The sequence below is a fragment of the Diceros bicornis genome, chromosome 36 (assembly GCF_020826845.1).
Source record: "Diceros bicornis minor isolate mBicDic1 chromosome 36, mDicBic1.mat.cur, whole genome shotgun sequence".
Classification (NCBI taxonomy): Eukaryota; Metazoa; Chordata; class Mammalia; order Perissodactyla; family Rhinocerotidae; genus Diceros; species Diceros bicornis.
Genome location: NC_080775.1, coordinates 882,194 through 899,566, shown reverse-complemented (window position 1 = coordinate 899,566; position 17,373 = coordinate 882,194). Strand labels below are relative to the sequence as shown.

Below are 17,373 nucleotides of genomic sequence, written 5' to 3'. Positions count from 1 at the left end.
TCCCTGCTGGAAGGTTTGTCCACGGCCCCTCCACTCTTGTCTCTTTTGCCCTTGGCTTAGTTATCATTTTCTCTGATCCCTTCCCAAGCTGGTTCCTTGCTACTAGGCACTCTGTGCACACTCGGTGGTCATCTTTATTCCTCTGTATCCCTTACGGTCTGTTCACCAGCCTTCTGGGCTGGACTGCTCTGTGCTGTCTCCCCAACACTTAGTACAGCCCCTGAGGTGGAGTAGGGACCTGGTGAGTGTTTGTTTAATTAATGGGTAAAGGAATAGTTTCAAATCATTAGGAATAAAGTTTGAGCAGTGTGGTTAAGCCACAAATGAGTTTGCTAACATACAGGTAAGGAAATTTTCAATGATGATATATACAGTGGAGAAAAAGTATTTTTCACAGAAAGCGCTGGGAGAATAAAAGAAAAACAATGCCCTTAGCTACTAGTTGAAATTTAGGCCTTTCCTAAGAGAATGTCTTGCTTTCCACATGGGTTAATTTTTAAGGAGGGCCTAGGCGCCGCCACCCAGGCACGCACGCACGGTGCCAGATGTCACTCCGGGGGTCTCCACCGTTGCGGAACCGTCAGCGGTCGGCTGACGGTCAGGTAAGGGAGAAGGATGACAGCCTCAACAGAGCTGTCAGCAGAGCGCTAGGAGGACCCAGAAGGGAAACCAACCTCAGTCGAGCTGTGACTTGAAACACGAGCCAGCTTTCCCAGACGCGAAGCTGACGAAGGACGCTCAGGGGGAGGGCGCAGACGAGGGACACTGCGGGCCCCGCGTGCTCCACGCGCACGTGGCGAGCAGCAAACGTCCAGCGGCCGGCGCTCCTCGTTCTGCTCCGCGCTGCCAGGACTGACCGCGCACCGCGGCGGCTGGCGGCTGATTTGCCGTGCAGCCAACAGGACGGGCCCAGCGTGTAAGGCCTGTGTGAGGCCCACCTCCACACCCGGCGACGACCCGACGTCTTGAAAATGCTTCAGCGTATGTGATGGGAAGGTTATGGCGTCCAACCCCAGGGCAGGAGAGCAGACGGAAGGGACAGGCTGAGGCGGGATAGGGACAGTTGGTGAAGGGCCGTCCAGTCCGTGACACAACTTGACTTCACCGTCTGGGGCGAAGAACAGGTCTTGACTCAGAGGCAGAGGGTGAGCAGGGTTTTCAAGGACACGTGTGCTGGCACCACGCGCGATGGGGCGAGGTGACACAGCAGCAGAGAACACAGTCGGTGCTGCTAAGACCATCCCAAGGGGGAGCAGGAAAGAGTTTCTAGGTAGGATAGGTAGGATTTGTAACTGCTTGACATGGGAAGTGACTTTTTAAAATTGATCTTAACTTGCTAAGTAGAAATGCCATAAAAATGTGTTTTATGTTATACCTCACATCCCAAGGCAAAAACAGATGTTTCTTCTGAAACACAGGTCAAAAGAAAAAAAAATCGTAGGAGAACAACAAGCCAGTTTTGATTGTTCAGAAAAGATCACACAATGTGAATGGAAAGTAAGAGATGTCATTTCAATATAAAGTATTCTCATGTCATTTAGCTTATTAGTCTCTTTTGTGATTTAGGAACTTATCTGTCCATCAAAATGTCTGCCAGAATGTAGACACAAGCAAAAAAGATGCAAGTCTGACTTACTTTGGAGAATTCCTGATCTTTCAAAGGTAGACCGCGTCACTGGGCCTAGCGTGATTTCCTGGCTAAGCGGAGGGGCCTGGGTCTGAAAGGGTACAAGTGGAGGTAAGCATAAATGAGGCACCTGAGAAGGATTCTGCAACGCATCCCCCAGGTTCTCTTGGAAAGTGAGCTTTAAACGCTATTTTCTTCTGAAATATGTACATGCTTTCAACATTCGTGGAAATCTCAGTCTTACTTGACTATCTTGAAAGATATTGCTATGGGGCCTGGCCGGTGGTGCAGCGGTTAAGTGCGCATGCTCCGCTTCCGTGGTCCAGGGTTCCCAGGTTCGGATCCTGGGCGCCCCACGCACAGCTTGTAGAGCCATGCTCTGGTGGTGAGGAAGACGGGCACAGATGTTAGCCCAGGGCCAATCTTCCTCAGCAAAGAGAGGAGGATTGGCATTGGACGTTAGCTCAGGGCTGGTCTTCCTCACCAAAATAAAATAAAATAAAGATATTGCTATGAATATCATTATTTAACTTACAAGTTTCTTAGAGCTAGGATGTGACACCGTCTCACAAAGCAGGTGGCAGCCAACACTGATGGCATAGGTGATCTTCCCAAGCAATACATCAAGTCCAAAACGCAGACTTGTCAGCGTTTGAACACTGTCAGTAGGAACAAACGAGAAGCACAAGTGCACGGAGAAGTGACCACGAAAAGTCTTTTTAATAAGGGTTAAACCCCACAATTTGGACTAATTCATATTTATATCTATATAACCAATAATCAAGCCGAGCAGGTATACAGGAAATCAGGCATCAAGCTTCAAGGAAGTGAACATACTTCAGTTTTTTCTCCCCATAAAATGGGTCTGGGGGGCTGAGAATATTCTCGCGTTGGGGAGATATCCGGAGTCTTCAGCATTCCCCGTGAAATCGCGGAGAACGCAGCTGACCCGCCGAGGAGCGACTGAGGGCACCGGCTTGACCGACCCGACACGGCCGCGCTCAGGGGGGCTATCCTGGACCCCGACCTCCACCAGGACTGCCGGACCACTCGAGGGCGGGGCTGGGAGGGGGGAGGAGGTCGCTGTCTGGAGGAAAGGGGGCTGGGTCGCGGTCCCGGGGTGAGGGGGTCGGGGGTCGCGGTAAGGGGTGAGGAGGTCGGGGGTCGCGGTTCCGGGGTGAGGGAGGCGGGGTCGCGGTCCCGGGGTGAGGGGGTCGGGGGTCGCGGTCCCGAGGTGAGCGGGGCGGGGGCGCTGCCCCGGGGTGAGAGGGGCCGGGGTCGCTGCGGTGAGGGGGACAGAGGTCTCGATCCCCGGCGATGGCGCCGCCTCCTCAGGTCACGGCGGGGAGACGGGGTGCGGGGGGGCGGTAGGGGGCGAGGACCGGGCCGGGACGAGACGGGGCGGGGCCGGGAAGCGTGCGCGGGGCGTGGTTGCGTGCGCGCCCGCTCCAATCACAGCCGCCGCCGGGAGGGGCGCGCGCGCGGAAAGGCCGAGAGGCAGCGGGGAGGGCCGGGCCCCGCGCGCGTCCAATACAGGCGCCGCGCCGCCATGACGCGAGGGTCTCCTGGGCGCCGAGCGCCAGTCTGCAGGCCCGGCGGGTGAGTGCGCGGGCGCGCGGGCGCGCGGGGCGGGACTTCCGCCGACTCCCGGAAGCGGGAGCTGTGTGTTCTCATGCGAACGGGAAGGAGCGTTGGGGCGCCGGAGTCGCGAGGTTGAGACATTTTCGGGCCCGAAACGGGAAGGACTCGCCGCTGCCCCGCCGCCAGTCCGCGCCGCGCCGCCCCCCGCCGCTCGTCCGGGCCGGCCGCGCCCCTCCTCCCGCCTCTCCCTCACGGCCCGTCCGCGTGTGGCGCGGTCGCCGGGCACCGGGGCTGCGGCGGTCGGCGGCCGGGCGGCGGCGGCGCTGACAGGTGAGCGCGACGGGCGGCGGGCGGGCCGCTCCCGTCCCCTCGGCTCCCCCGCTCCGCGCCCGGCCCCGCCTCGGACCCGCGCCGCACCCGCCTGTCACGGGCCGCCATCTTCCCGGAGGACGCGGCCCGGCAGGGCCGGGGCCGGAGTGGGACAGGGCCGGGCTGGGGCAGTGGTAGGCCGGGGCCCGGGTCTGCACGAGGCCGGGGCCGGAGTGTCGGCAGACAGGGGTAGGGCTGGCTGGGGTCTGGGCAGGGCCGGACGGCGGGCAGGGCAGCGCCGGGGTGCAGGGCCGCTCGTCGGGGTCAGGGCACGGCTGGCGTCTGGGTAGGGCCGGGACCAGGCGGGGTTAGAGTCTGGGCAGGCCTGGGGTCCGGGTGGACAGGGCCGGGGTCTTAGTAGGGCCGGGAGCGGGGCAGGGTCCGGCAGGGTTAGAGTGCGGGCAGGCCCGGGACTTGGGCAGGGTCTGGGCAGGGCCGGGGTCCGGGCAGCGCCGCCGGTCCGGCCCGCACTGCGGCGGCCTCGCCCTGCCCTCCGCCCCAGAGCCGGGACCGCCGGCCGGCCGGGCGGGGAGGGGACGGGGTCATTCGGACCAGGAAGTGAGGATCGTGTTGCTTGGAGTGTGTTTGGGAAGCTCTCGTTCTCCTTTCGGTAGGCTTAAGCAGAGGCAGATTCTGAAGGAATTAGAAAAAATCGCATCTAAAGATGCCCTGTGTTCGAAATAGGGCCAGGATCCACAGTCGAGAAAGGGACAGGTCAGGGATCTCCTACCACCTGCTTTTCAATAGTGTCCAATCAGAACGTAAACTTAAGAGTTACTCAGACTTCAGTGTAATTTTGTATTGCAACTCTTCGTGCAGGTAGTCTTGTTTTCCCCCTCATTTATGTATAAAACGGTCTTTGATTTTGGCTGAGTTGAAACTTGAGAAAATGATCCGTAGGGTAGCTCTTCTTATGCGTTGGAGACCCTCTCCCTGGCTGCACTGTAACTTGTCCTAATCTGAAGTGGAAGTTGGAAGTTTTGGATAACTGCAGGAATAGAAGGACTTCCCTGGACTGTGCAGGGAAATTAGTTTGTATGTGTGACGGTTTAAAAAAAGATAATGCCAACTTGAAGACGAATATCGTAAGCATTGTAAGTTATTTTCCCTTTTGAAAGTTTTTGCTCTTATGATATTTAGCTGGTGTCTTAAGTTGTGTTAAGTATTTAAAATGCCCTTGAAAGAGGTGCTAAGTTGTAGTCTGGGAAGACCAAGGCGGGGGGTGGGTGGGATCGGGGAGACTGATGTTCACTTCTCTGTGGTGGTCAGATAGTATGTGCAACGTGCAATTTCCATACTTCCCCACCTGCCTGGCTCCCTCTAATTTACAGTCAGCGTAATTTACAGAAGTTGAAATGGTTGTGGTTTTTCAGCTTTTCTCTGCATTTAATATATTGAAAGGCAGTTTTATAATCAAGCTGTAAGAAATTGCTTGACCGAAGTTTGTTTGACTTGCTAACGTGAAATACTTGCTGAAAGGCACTAGATTAGCAGGTTTATTATTCAACCATAAATTTAATTTGTGTACTTCCCCTTGAAACTTGCCTTTGGTTAAGTATAGATTTCATCCTATTTTTTGAAAAGTTAATGTGAGTTGACTTATTTACATGAAAGAATGGCATGGCTTTCTATTGATTAGAAATTGCCCTCTTGGTGCTTCACTTTCTTCAGCTTTAAAAGGGGATAATAATAATATCAGCGCCATAGGGCTGTTGTAACACATTGATGTTGGCTGTTTTTAATGTTTTTTGTATTACTGAGATTCTTACTCAGAATTTTGAAAGTGATGTTTACCTTATTACTATTTTCAGTATTCTTTCTGTGGCTCTCCATTTTAACTTATTAGCAGAGAGAAATTTTTTTTGCTTGATCACATGTATCTGGACAGAGAAAGCAGGTTCTGAGGATAGAATGTATATTTGGAGAAAGGAGTTATACTATGTTTGAGTAGGAGCCAGAGAGAAAATAGATTGATAATGTGAGTACAAAAGTTTTCTAGCATTCATTTTAATGTGTTTTATAGAAGAGTAGCTGAAATTAAATGGCGGCATATTCAGGGAGAAATGTGATTTTATTTAACGTTCCTAAGATTGCACTTTAAAAAAAATTGAGATTTGGAGATTTTATTGAACTTAATATGATTTCCATAAATAAGCACAAATTTTGACAAATACATATTTAAACTCTGGAAACAAATATTTTACTTAGTCACTTGTTTTTATGAAGCAGTCTTCACATAAAAAACATAATTCTAAAATACTTAAGTGTGAGTTGGGAACATCAGGTTGTTAATGGTAGTAACGTTAAACAGTGCCTTCCAGTGGCCCCACTCCTCTACATCAATTTGCAACAATATTTACAAGATTTTGTAGTGATAGACCCGTGGTTGATGTTACCAGCCAAGAAGTGGCTGACAAACTAACTGCTTTACACTGTTATTTCAGTGTCATGCAGGGGTTCATACTTTCCATAGTGATAACTAGGATTATAATCCGGGTCTTCTAATTTTAGTAACATGTATTATCTTTATGATGGTTCCTGGCGATTGTAAAAAGCTGCATAGCTAGATGTTACTTTAAATTCCATTTGTCGTTGTCCTAATGTTAAAGGCACAAGTTTTAAATAAGCTTTCATAACACATGCTTGTACTCTTGCAGAGTTCTCTCATATTTAGGGGTTTTGTTTTCTGATTGATAAATGTGTGAAAATCTCAGAGTATATTCTTGTAATTCCTCCTGTAGTACCATTGACTCAACCTTTTTCTACTGGAGAGAAGAAAACAAACACTGAAGTTGTGTTTATGGAAAATACATTGTTAAAAAACAGACACAGCTGCTGGATTTCGTTGCTTCTGCTCTTTTGTAGAAACTTATTCCTGTAAATAGTTCTCTTTTTTCTGTAAGAGCTAGTTTAAGAGAGCACAGTACATGAGGCACTGCCTGGTGAGAGGGTTAAAGTCAGCAGACCTGAGTTTAGTTTAGTTTCCTTGAGTTTTAACTTTTTGCTCCTAATTGTTGCACTTGTCAGTCTCTTTGGAGCTACTCTACTTCTGGAGTTGTCTTGATTAGAAAATGAATTTCTTTATTAGAATATGGAATTTTAAGGTAGAAAGCCATTAGGTTCTCTTATAAAAGAAATAAGATAATTTCAACTTCGAAATGTTTTCCTCCTAAAGTTCTAATTATTTTTCCCGCGTGTAAATGTCTTCCTTAGGAACAGGGAAAATTATTAACTCAGCTTCTGTTTCCTTCCCTTCTCATCTCCCCCACCCTGAAGCTCCCGTACTTTTTGTCCCTTCAGTGCCTTTATAAACTATCTTCACCATTTTCTTGGTGAAGCTGTTGTGGTTCTTATTTAATCATGAAGGGTTGCAGGTGAGTGATGGCATCCCTTTTGTGCCTTCTGTGGTGGTTCCTCCTTTAGTGTCAGCCATACTTCTCCGCTAGTGAGACCCGGGCCACAGAGTGCATTGTGTAACGTGGAGGACATTTCATATTTAACTCGACATTGAAAACAGACTACTTAATTTTTAGGGGGAGTTTGATGATCATTGAGGTGAGAGTCTTCACTGAAAATGTTCTTTATGAAATCTGATATGCAAAAATTTTGGCTTAAAAACGGATAAATTAGGATGGTATTTATTTGAGTGATAAAAATAAGATGCTCTCTTTTATTTACACACACCGTTTTAGTCACATAAGGCTAGAGTTTGCTTTAAAGGCATATCCTGATGGTTAGGCCCTTTTGAAAAACTCCACAATGACCGTCTCTGCCTAAAGAAGAAATACCCAGGGGCCTTGCCATGTCTGCCTCCTCCTTGCAGGCTAGGCCACCTTTGGTCAGCCTGTGCTGACCACTGCCCCCCCCAAAACCATGGTGTCACAAATGGTGTTGCCTTTATTCTCTGTAGTTTCTTTGCCTGAAATTGAATGTCCTCTTTTTTTTTTTTTTTTTTTTTAAACTCACCCCTTTCCTTAACTCATCCCTATAACGGTATTTCAGGAGTCCTTCAGGAATCCTTGCCTTGATTTCTAAGGTCATGTTGAGTGCTTCTGTTTCCATAGCACCCTAGGCATAACACCTAATGACTTACTATAAGCTCCTTGTGGGCAAGATCCTTTTTGCCCAGTTAGGACCAGGTACACTATAGAGGTTCAGCAAACTTGGTTCAGCTAGAGGGATTAAGGTACACCTAAAGACACCTCCCACCTCAGTTTTAGAGAAATTATTTGTAGATCATACATTTTCTGCTTTTATAAGCAAACATGAAGATTTTCCCTCAAAAAGGATGACGCAAGCGTTTAGGTGCGCACACTCTGCTGCGGCGGTGTGGGGTTGGCCAGTTCGGATCCCAGGTGCGCCCTGATGCACTGCTTGGCAAGCCATGCTGTGGCGGTGTCCCATATAAAGTAGAGGAAGATGGGCACAGATGTTAGCCCAGGGCCAGTCTTCCTCAGCAAAAAAGAGGAGGATTGGCATTGGATGTTAGCTCAGGGCTGGTCTTCCTCACAAAAAAAAAAAAAAAAAGGATGCAATAGGAAGTGCATAAAAATTATATTTACAAAATATTAACTAAGCTACAGCTACATCTAGTGCATACCGTGTTTTAGGTGGAGTAATTTCCAGGACTTTTAGATTATGCTTTCTCAGTCTTTAAAAATGTGCTCCCTTTTGATAACAATAAATATTTCTTACCTTCTTTATTTTCCTTTAAAATTAAGACAAATTATATTAACCAAAACCAAAGCAATTATAATACTGAAAATGTATTTTTAAACTTCAGTGGATTTTTCTATTTCTTATTTCCTGTTGAGAATCATTGCTACATGACCTGGTTCAGAGGATGGCCACTGAGAGGGAAGAATAGAATTTATGCCTGCCTTGAGGAGGTGTTTTTGATCAATCAGACACTAGCAATACAAAGATGAGCAATACCAGAACTTTTTTCTAAGGCTTGTGGTCTAGGAAGAATTAAGAAAGTAAATTGTTTTAAAGTAAAGTAGACTGGCATTTGGACTCTTGAAGCTTCTGTGCATGAAACTCGTTGATGTCTCTCAACTCCACACTTCCTCGAGCAGTCCCGTTGTGACAGTTGCATTTATTATAGCACGTCCTGTGGTGGGCGCCCCTCATCTCCCTTCCCTGCTTTATTTTTCTTTGTAGCACTTACTACATTATAACGTGCCATGTGATTTCCGTATTTTATCTATTGTCTGTCTTCCTGTACTTGAATATAAACTCTATGAAGTTAAGGGTTTCTGTCCATTTTGTTCATTGATAGGAACCCAGACCTTAGAATGGCACATAGTATGCACTAAATAACTTAAGAATAAATCCCAGGGTTGTAATGGTGAACAGAAGGGATAAATTGCCCTCTTTTTTGGAGCTTGCTGTCCACCAAGGCAGGTAGACAGTCATATAATCAGATATGAGAGTACTTTGTGCTGGGAGATCATCAGTGTAGGCATTGAGGGATCAGGAGGCTTCCTTAAAGGAAGGGTGGAATGGAGAGAGAGCCTTCTAGGCAAAGACGTAAGTGTGCAAAGACTCCGAGCTGGGGAGGGGCAGAGCGATTTGGAGGAACTGATGTGTGGGAGGCTAAGTAACGGGGGAGGACGGGGTGAGGTGGCAGCTGGATCACAGAAGGTCTGGGAGGTCCCAGTGGAGGTGTGAATTTTGCTCTGTATCCTAAGAACAGTTGTAGGGTTTTGAACAGGAGAATTACATGACGAGAAGTGTCTTTTTAAGTGATCATTCTGCTTTGTGGAGAGGGATGTGAAGGGGAGGAATGGGCGCACGCGGATGGATGTTGCTTGGCCCCAAGGTGGAGAACAGTCTTGTTCACACTTGTGTTTATCTCTGTGGGAAAGGCCAGGCCCCTGTCTAAGTGAGGAGTGGCTTGCTTAGAACCTCTTTCATTTGCATTACACATCAGCATGTATGTTTAAAAATACTTAAAAAGTATGCGTTAAATCTTCTAGCATTTGTCACTTTCAAGTATATTTGTTATTTCAGGTTTTATTAAGGCAGACTAATAGATTCCTTTTTTAGAAACATCTCTGAAAAATGAGAACATTTTGTTTTCAAGTTTGAAAAAGCCTTGTTTTATTGTCAAAGCTCAAAATATAGGGATAAAAATTAGTGACTAATTTGATACAGATTTACAAGTTGCCTCATGATTATTTCTCTCTGAACATGTTAAACATTCTCTTTTCAAATATTTTTTCCTGAAAATTTCAGGTCATTTAAAAACTGTTCTTTAAAGACTTTATACTTTCTGAGCATTATTTTTCTATCTCTTTGTTGATGACTTCATATCTCTGTATTTCATTGTTGAGATTTTATCATCTGTATAATTCCTGCCTTACCATGTATATGTGTGTGTATGTGTATATATGTATACATATATGTATACATATATGTATGTATCTGTGTGTATGTGTGTGTATATATATACACATACATACATATATATACACACACATACACCCAAACTTTATGTGGTACTATAATCCATTGCTGCCTGGCTTATCACAACTTCACATAGAGAATACCAGGAACCTTTAAAAGTAGACTTGAAGTCCTTGTGGAAAGTTACCTTTTAAAAATCTAGACATTCAGAATACAAAAGCATTTTCTCTTTACTTGTGTTTTTAGAAGGTAAAAACATTCAACAGTTGATAGTATGCTGGTTGTCATTTAGTGTGGAAGCTTAGTGTGAAAACCTTTTTGGGTGAAACTTTCCCTGGCATTATTGTAAGTTCCATGTTCCTTTTAGATTGATATGTGTATCTCCAGTGATACATGTTATCAGACTAGAATGCTGTTTCCGGTTTCCCTTCACTGGGTCACTTGGAGTGCAGACCATTGTACAAATGAGTAGCTGGTGAATCAGCAATATTTGCTTCTTCACATCTTAAATATCTAGGGAGGGAAGGGCCATCAGGGAAGACCAAAGGACGCAGTGAGTAACGCAGGTCACTGGAGCTGCTGTCTGTGCATTCAGCTCTTCCCATTTCTTTGTATATGTTGATGAGTTTTCATTTATTCTCCTGAAATCATTGTCTTTCAGGGTTCAGTGCAGGAGAGTTAAACCTAAGAGTGAAAGGACGGGAAGTAGAAAATAGAATTGCCAAGTCAGCCCGCAGAAGCGTTCAGGCACGTAGAATTTAAAAGTCTCGGTGACCTGGCGAAACTCCAGTTAAGAGTGCAATGTTTTCCTGCAAGAGTGCCTTGAGATCCTAAATGACCATGTTTTAGTATTTTCAGTCAAGCCCACAGACACTCTTTGCATACTGTTCCTGTCAAGTTCAGAATATTGAGTGTGTGTTTGATTGTAATTGTGGAGGTTTTTAAACTGTTAACTCAGTATAAGTTTTTCATGAAATCACAAGATTACAGCTCAAGATAAAAAGCTATAGATCAGATGTTTTCGCAAAGTCAATATATGGCCACAAATTGTATTAATAGGTAATTGTATGAGCAGGGCAAATAAAAGCTGGATCATTAACTTCCAATTTACTTTTGGTGTGTGGGGATGTGGTTAGGAAAGTTTATTGACAATTTGTAAAGAATATATTTACCAAATGTTTAATAATAATTAACAATACATTTAATCAGCCTTAATCCAGTTGCATGGATTATTTGTTTTTATTAGTGCCACTGTTACCTGTCTGCAATTATAAGACTGAGAGGGAAACTTTTAGTTCTTTTTGACTGTTTATATAATGTTTAGTGTGAATGAAATAACATTTTGAATTAGGACATCATTTTCTGAGACTTAGTTTTGGTCTGCATTATTTTATTAACTGAGATTTGGTAACTAGTTTCTGAAACTAACTGCTAGAAAAATAGTGTAATATTACAGTTGTAGTCTTAGGATTTTAGAGCTCTAAAGACTCGGAACCTGAAGCCCACAAGGTTAAATTAATTAGAAATACAGCTAGTTAGTTGGTTGCAGACTGTGGTCTCCTCTCTAAATTCGATTTTCCATTGCACTACAATTATAGAATACATGTAAGATACTTTTCAAGGTATACCTTTAACAATGGAATTTCAAAAGGAAAATTGAAATGTATGCTATAGAATTTTGTCAGCATTTTATTGTTTTTTTTTAATTATTTTAAAGCAGATTCTTAAAGTAGCTATTAAAGCGTGCTTTTAAAAACATTGAAATAACATATTTATTCCAGGAAAATTAAGGATTCTGTTTGTCACTTTAGATAATTTAACCTATTAGCTTTACTCCATTTAGGAAGATGCTAACAGATCTTCCAGTTTGTATCATATATTTAGACTGCAGTCTGCATGTCATCTTTGAGAAATAGTCTAAGAGAAATTCCTATAAAATCAGTGGCTTCCTTCCTGAAGCATTGAGACAGTTGTAAAACTTAATAGCCACACTGCTGGCGCAGGGATCCGGGTTCGGGCTTTGGAAATGTTACTACCTCTGTTCACACTGGTCATCTTTTTGTAAAGAGCTCAGAGGAGAGAAGGTGACTTGCTGTGAGCGCTGCACCACCTCTCTTAGCCTTTAGTTTACCATCCTCAACAACTGTTTTTGCTTGCTTCCTGCTGTGTGTGTAATGATTTCAGATTTTAATAGCCTGCAGCTTTCCTACAAACTGGGAGAGATGAATGCAGATTGCAGTAATTCCCACCCTCAACAGTATATTTGGCTTATAATTCAGAGGACCCAAAACCCCTCCCACCCCCTTTTCTTTTCATTTGTTCTTCAGAACACCTGTTGTACTATTTGGGAAACTGAGGCCTGAATACAGTTTGCTGTATGTCACATGATGAGGGAAGGGCAGAAAATGGGATCTATCTAGCTTTTTGCTTCCAGGTCCATTACAGATAGTACCAGACTTTTGGGAGGTAGATTTCCTGTCTAACGCCTGAGATCCAAGTAACCTGGTAGATTTGAGGGATACACCGTGCAGCATAGCTAAGCATCAGAAATGCTAGCTTTAACAGAAAGTTTTAATAGTAGTTTTTATAGTTGTGATCGTTGAGGTCAGGTGTATCCAGCACCACAAGACTGAGACAAGGTCATTTACCTTGCTGAATCAGCATTGTTGGAGCTGATTCTGATTCTGATAGTTTGCTTAGATGCTGTTATTAGATTCTTCGTCTGTTGAACTATAGTTCTCACTGGCCTAGGAGTTGTGATCCAGTTATTTATAAGATGGAGATGGTATGATGCCTGGGATATATTTCCTTTGGAATATCAAACTGAAAGATTATCCAAAGTAGTAGGTATTTTTGAATTCATAACTGTGGATCTTAAATTCTTTTTTTGAATGTGGTATCACTTTTGGAAGGAACACTTCATGTTAGGGGGTATTTGTTTTTTAATATTAACTGGTTTGCACTGTCATCTTGGAAAACGTGCAAGTGTGTTCAGTTGTCGCATCTAATATTTGAGAATTGTGGTTAGATTCTGTGCTTGGACTCAGTAGCTGTTACTTTCCGAGTACAGTGTGATATTTTATAGCTGCCTGGGTCTGGCTTCTGGCTCGCTAGTAATAGTAATGATTGCATTTGTTTAAGCACGTGCTCTGGACTATACATGCCGTAAAAATACATCAGGTAAACTGGGAGTGTCCAGCGTCACCATCTGGGGAGTCGGCGTTCATGCCGGGTATGGACTCGAGCTCCTGCTCTTAATGTCCTCCCCAGAGCCCAGCCTGTTTTTCAGTGATGGACTTGCTGGGTCATTGAACTTCTGATTCTGTGTTTAACATTTCTAGTATATGTATATTTTTCCAGTGAAAGGACTCATAGCTGTCAGCAGATTTTCAAAAAGATCTTTGACCTCTACCTTCAATATAAGTAATAGTTTCTATGTGTTTGTCACTTGGGAACTTCTTCAATGATTTGTTGTTATTTTGATAATTAAATGTAATTTTTTACTGTCATCATCACTTTATATTTAACTCTTCTATATGTTTAGATCCCAAGTGCACACTTACGTATATGCACATACGTATGCATATACATATAGTTGTCCCTCGGTATTTGCCGGGGATTGGTTCCAGGACCGCCGTGGATACCAAAATCCTCGGATGTTCAAGGCCCCTATATAGAATGGCATAGTGCAGTGAAGAAGTCGGCCTTCCATATCTGCGAATTTCACATCTGCGGATTCAATTCCATTCCTCCGTATCTGCGAAATTTGGGTCCGAGGTTGGTTGAATCTGTGAATGTGAAACTCGTGGCTATGGAGACAGGACTGTATACAAAATCTAGAGAATATCTAAAATAAAACGAAAATGAACTCAAAGTAGTTTTACCCTAACCTAAGAATATTCCCTTTTCTCACATTAACACATCATTTGGAATATGCAGCAACAGAGGTTTTCACTTGGAATCACCGCATTTTCTGAGCTTTGTATTTTAAATACTAGGAATTTCTTCCCACATGTTGCTTGCACGAAAGGCGAAATAAACACGTATTTCCTGAGATTCTTACTCTGTTAAGTACTGTATTAGGAATACAGCTGTGGAGAAGGTAGATGTATTCTTGCCCTCCCAGTACTGGAGAGATGGGCCTCATTTGACACACCACGTCACTGGGTATAAAGGGTTTTTGACCCCGACTTTGTGGGGAGGATGAGGAGTGACGTCTCAACTGGCCTTGCTTGTTGTCCTGGTGTCCTGACTGCAGGCCTCCCAGGGTATAAGCTGAGAGGTGGGAGACTCGTCTCCTCTTCCAGGAAGGTCATTCTGCAGAAGAATTGGTAGGATTGGGGGAGACGTAAGAAGTTGGGGTAGTAATTTAGATCAGAGATGATGATTATCTGAACAGTTTAGTGACAGTAGAGATGGGGAGATATAAGCTTATTTGAGAGGAAGAGGTTGAAAATGTATTTGTAGGTTTCTGGTTCGGGCAGCTGGGTAGATGATATGCTTGCTGTCTTTCCTTGAGATGGAGGGATTCATTGTCATTTTCGTTTACTTGTTTTAAATGAAAAGGAAGGGTGGGAATGGATTTTTTTGTTTTGATGATTGATTTTGAGGAGTCTGTAGGTCAAAAAATGTTCACCAGGGGGCCAGCCCTGTGGCGTAGCGGTTAAGTACATGCGCTCTGCTGCAGCAGCCCAGGGTTCGCGGGTTCCGATCCCGGGATGCACCAATGCACCGCTTGTCAAGCCATGCTGTGGTGGGGTCCCATATAAAGTAGAGGAAGATGAGCACAGATGTTAGCCCAGGGCCAGTCTTCCTCGGCAAAAAAGAGGAGGGTTGGCATCGGATGTTAGCTCAGGGCTGATCTTCCTCACGAAAAAAAAAAAAAGTTCACCTGATATTTGCATAGTTGCACTGAAATTCAGCATGTGGTGTCAACTGAAGCCATGAACAGCTGAGAGGGAAGAGGATGAGGGAGGCGCAGTGAGGCCACAGCTCCCGGTGCGCTGTCCTGTGGAACCACGGTTGCTGTGGGCGGAGGAGGGCCGGGGCTGGCCACTCCTTGTTGCTTTTTCCTTCTCTTTCTGCCAGTTGAGTTGTGTGCTTATAAAAGCCAGTCCTGTTTGTCCCTATTAGTGCAGTTACATGATTTAACTAATATAAACTGATAAAAGGGTGCAAAAACAGTTACTCATGGGAAGACCAATTTGAAAATTTTGGAGTGTCACAATAAAAAATCACTACTGTTAAATTAGGTATATGGATAAGACAACTATAAAAAATCGGAGAATAATCATTCTAGAAGCATTGTGCCATTCAGATGATGGTTTAAGTATCTAAGTTGTACTTTAAAGAAACAAAGCGAAAGTCTTAGGTGATGTGTTATGGTTGTGGTTTATGTGAGAAAGAAATAAGAACGTCTAATAGACTGACTCAGTCTCGGAAAAAGGCCCAAGTGAAGGAGCATATACAAGTTACAGTGGTTAAGGATCCATGTCTCAGCTGTAGAATTGCCTCCTTTAACACACTTTTACAGTTACTTCCAATCACTTAAGGTAAGACAGCTTTTACTGTACTTAGTGTGGAGGAGAGCAGTCAGGGAGGGTGAGAAAGGAGGAGGAGAAAGGCAGGCATCCCCCACCAGAGCAGATGAAGAGAGCTGCAGAGGCCCACCCTGCCAGGTAGATCCAGCAGCAGGCAGGCGCTGGCCGTCTCGGAAGGAGCAGCATCCTTGGAGAGGCTGCGTCCTGCCATTGAGGTCCCCTAGCCTCTTGGTGTTGTCCTTCCCTGTCCTTGCTTCTCTCACCTCTCCATTCTCCTTCCCTGTGCCCTGTCTTTGGAGACACTGTAGGCTGGGCATGTTTACAGAGGGATGGGGAGGAAGAGGTTGAAGATACAGGACAAGCAGAAGAAATGGGATCCAGACCACAGATAAAGGACCAGTGCTCCTTCAGTTAGTAGGTGGTTTTTCTCCAAACCTTCTTTGATGTTGAAACCACTGAGAAAAACTCATTCATTTTCATCAAGTTTTTTCAAGTTGTCTTATGTACAGGCTATATTTGGGTCCCTTGCCTTGACTTTCAAGGTCTGATTTTCGAGAGCTGTATAGGATCATAATTGTTATAGAATACTTCGCTTTCTTTCACCAAAGTGCTAAAGAATATATATTAGGAATACTAAATTCAAGAAAGGAAACATGCACATTAATATAGATCTTGAAATAAAGCATATTTTTATCACCACCTATAAAACTGTTGAGTGGTTTTCAGTTTTTAAGGAAGATGATTTGCATGTTCAGATAATAAAATTTTAGCAGAAGCTCTGTAGGGTTGTAGTAAGGGCTTGAGGAAGACAGGTTGCCGTAGTTATCTATTTACTACCGTCTGTTGCATCAAACAGCTATTTACTCTAAGAGCTCTGTAGACCCTTTGGAGGTTCTTCATGACTTGCTGGATTTTCTTGTCCTTCATTTGGAGAAACATTATGCATTCAAGATATTCTTGCTTTGTTTTGATTTATTGGTTAGTTGATTAATATAGATCGGAAGTACCTTTTCCCCCAAGCAAAGCTTTTCTTTTAATTTAACATACTTGAAAACTACATTTTAGTAGTACTTTAAGAAATTGGTCTGTTATAGGATGAAGAAGTGAAAATATTCTGTCAGTGTCATGTGTACAGTTTTTTACTAAATCAATTTATATATAGTTACAGGACTTCAGAAATTCCGCCCTCTCTAGTCTGGTTCTTTGGCCCCCTCCTAAGAATAGTAAGCATGCCCCAGTCTGAGCAGCACAAGGTACAGCAGCTCTGAGCTGCTTTCCAGCTCTGACACTCTTGTCATTCTTCAAAATGTTGAGTTCTAAGTTTGCTTACCACCGCCCCCATCTTACTTTAAGTATTATGTACTTTCAATTGAAAAACTGTAGTTATGTGACTATAAATTGGAAAGTGCAATAGAATGGGATTGGCAGTTCTTGAAGAAATGCAAGCTTCATTGGAAGGGTGAGGTGAATAGAGACTTTTTCCATCGAAAAGAGTTGAAGTAATGTACCATCCAGAGCTGTTTTTTTTTTTTTTTTTTGCAGGGGAAGATTCTCCCTAAGCTAACATCTGTTGCCAATCTTCCTCCTTTTTTCTTTCTTCCCCCGCTAAAGCCCCAGTACATAGTTCTGTATAGCTATAAGTTCTTCTGGTTCTTTTATGTGAGCTGCTGCCTCAGCACAGCTACTGACAGACGAGTGGTGTGGTTCTGCGCCCGGGAACCAAACCCAGGCCCCCGAAGCGGAGTGCGCTGAACTTTAACTGCTAGGTGTCAGGGCTGGCTCCAGAGCTCTTTTTCTCTTTTTTGTGAGGAACATCAGCGCTGAACTAGCATCCGAAGCCAATCC

The 17,373-nt window shown here is 44.4% G+C and overlaps 1 protein-coding gene across 1 annotated transcript in view; it reads left to right on the top strand.

Moving 5' to 3' along the window:
• Nucleotides 1–3,293: 3,293 nt before the first annotated feature.
• The window catches only part of LARP4B (La ribonucleoprotein 4B), a 101,162-nt gene continuing 87,082 nt past the window's right edge, over nucleotides 3,294–17,373 (top strand). Inside the window, exon 1 of the mRNA XM_058532333.1 lies at nucleotides 3,294–3,538. The gene's annotated coding sequence lies outside the window, so the exon portion shown is untranslated. The remainder of the gene's footprint in view (nucleotides 3,539–17,373) is intronic.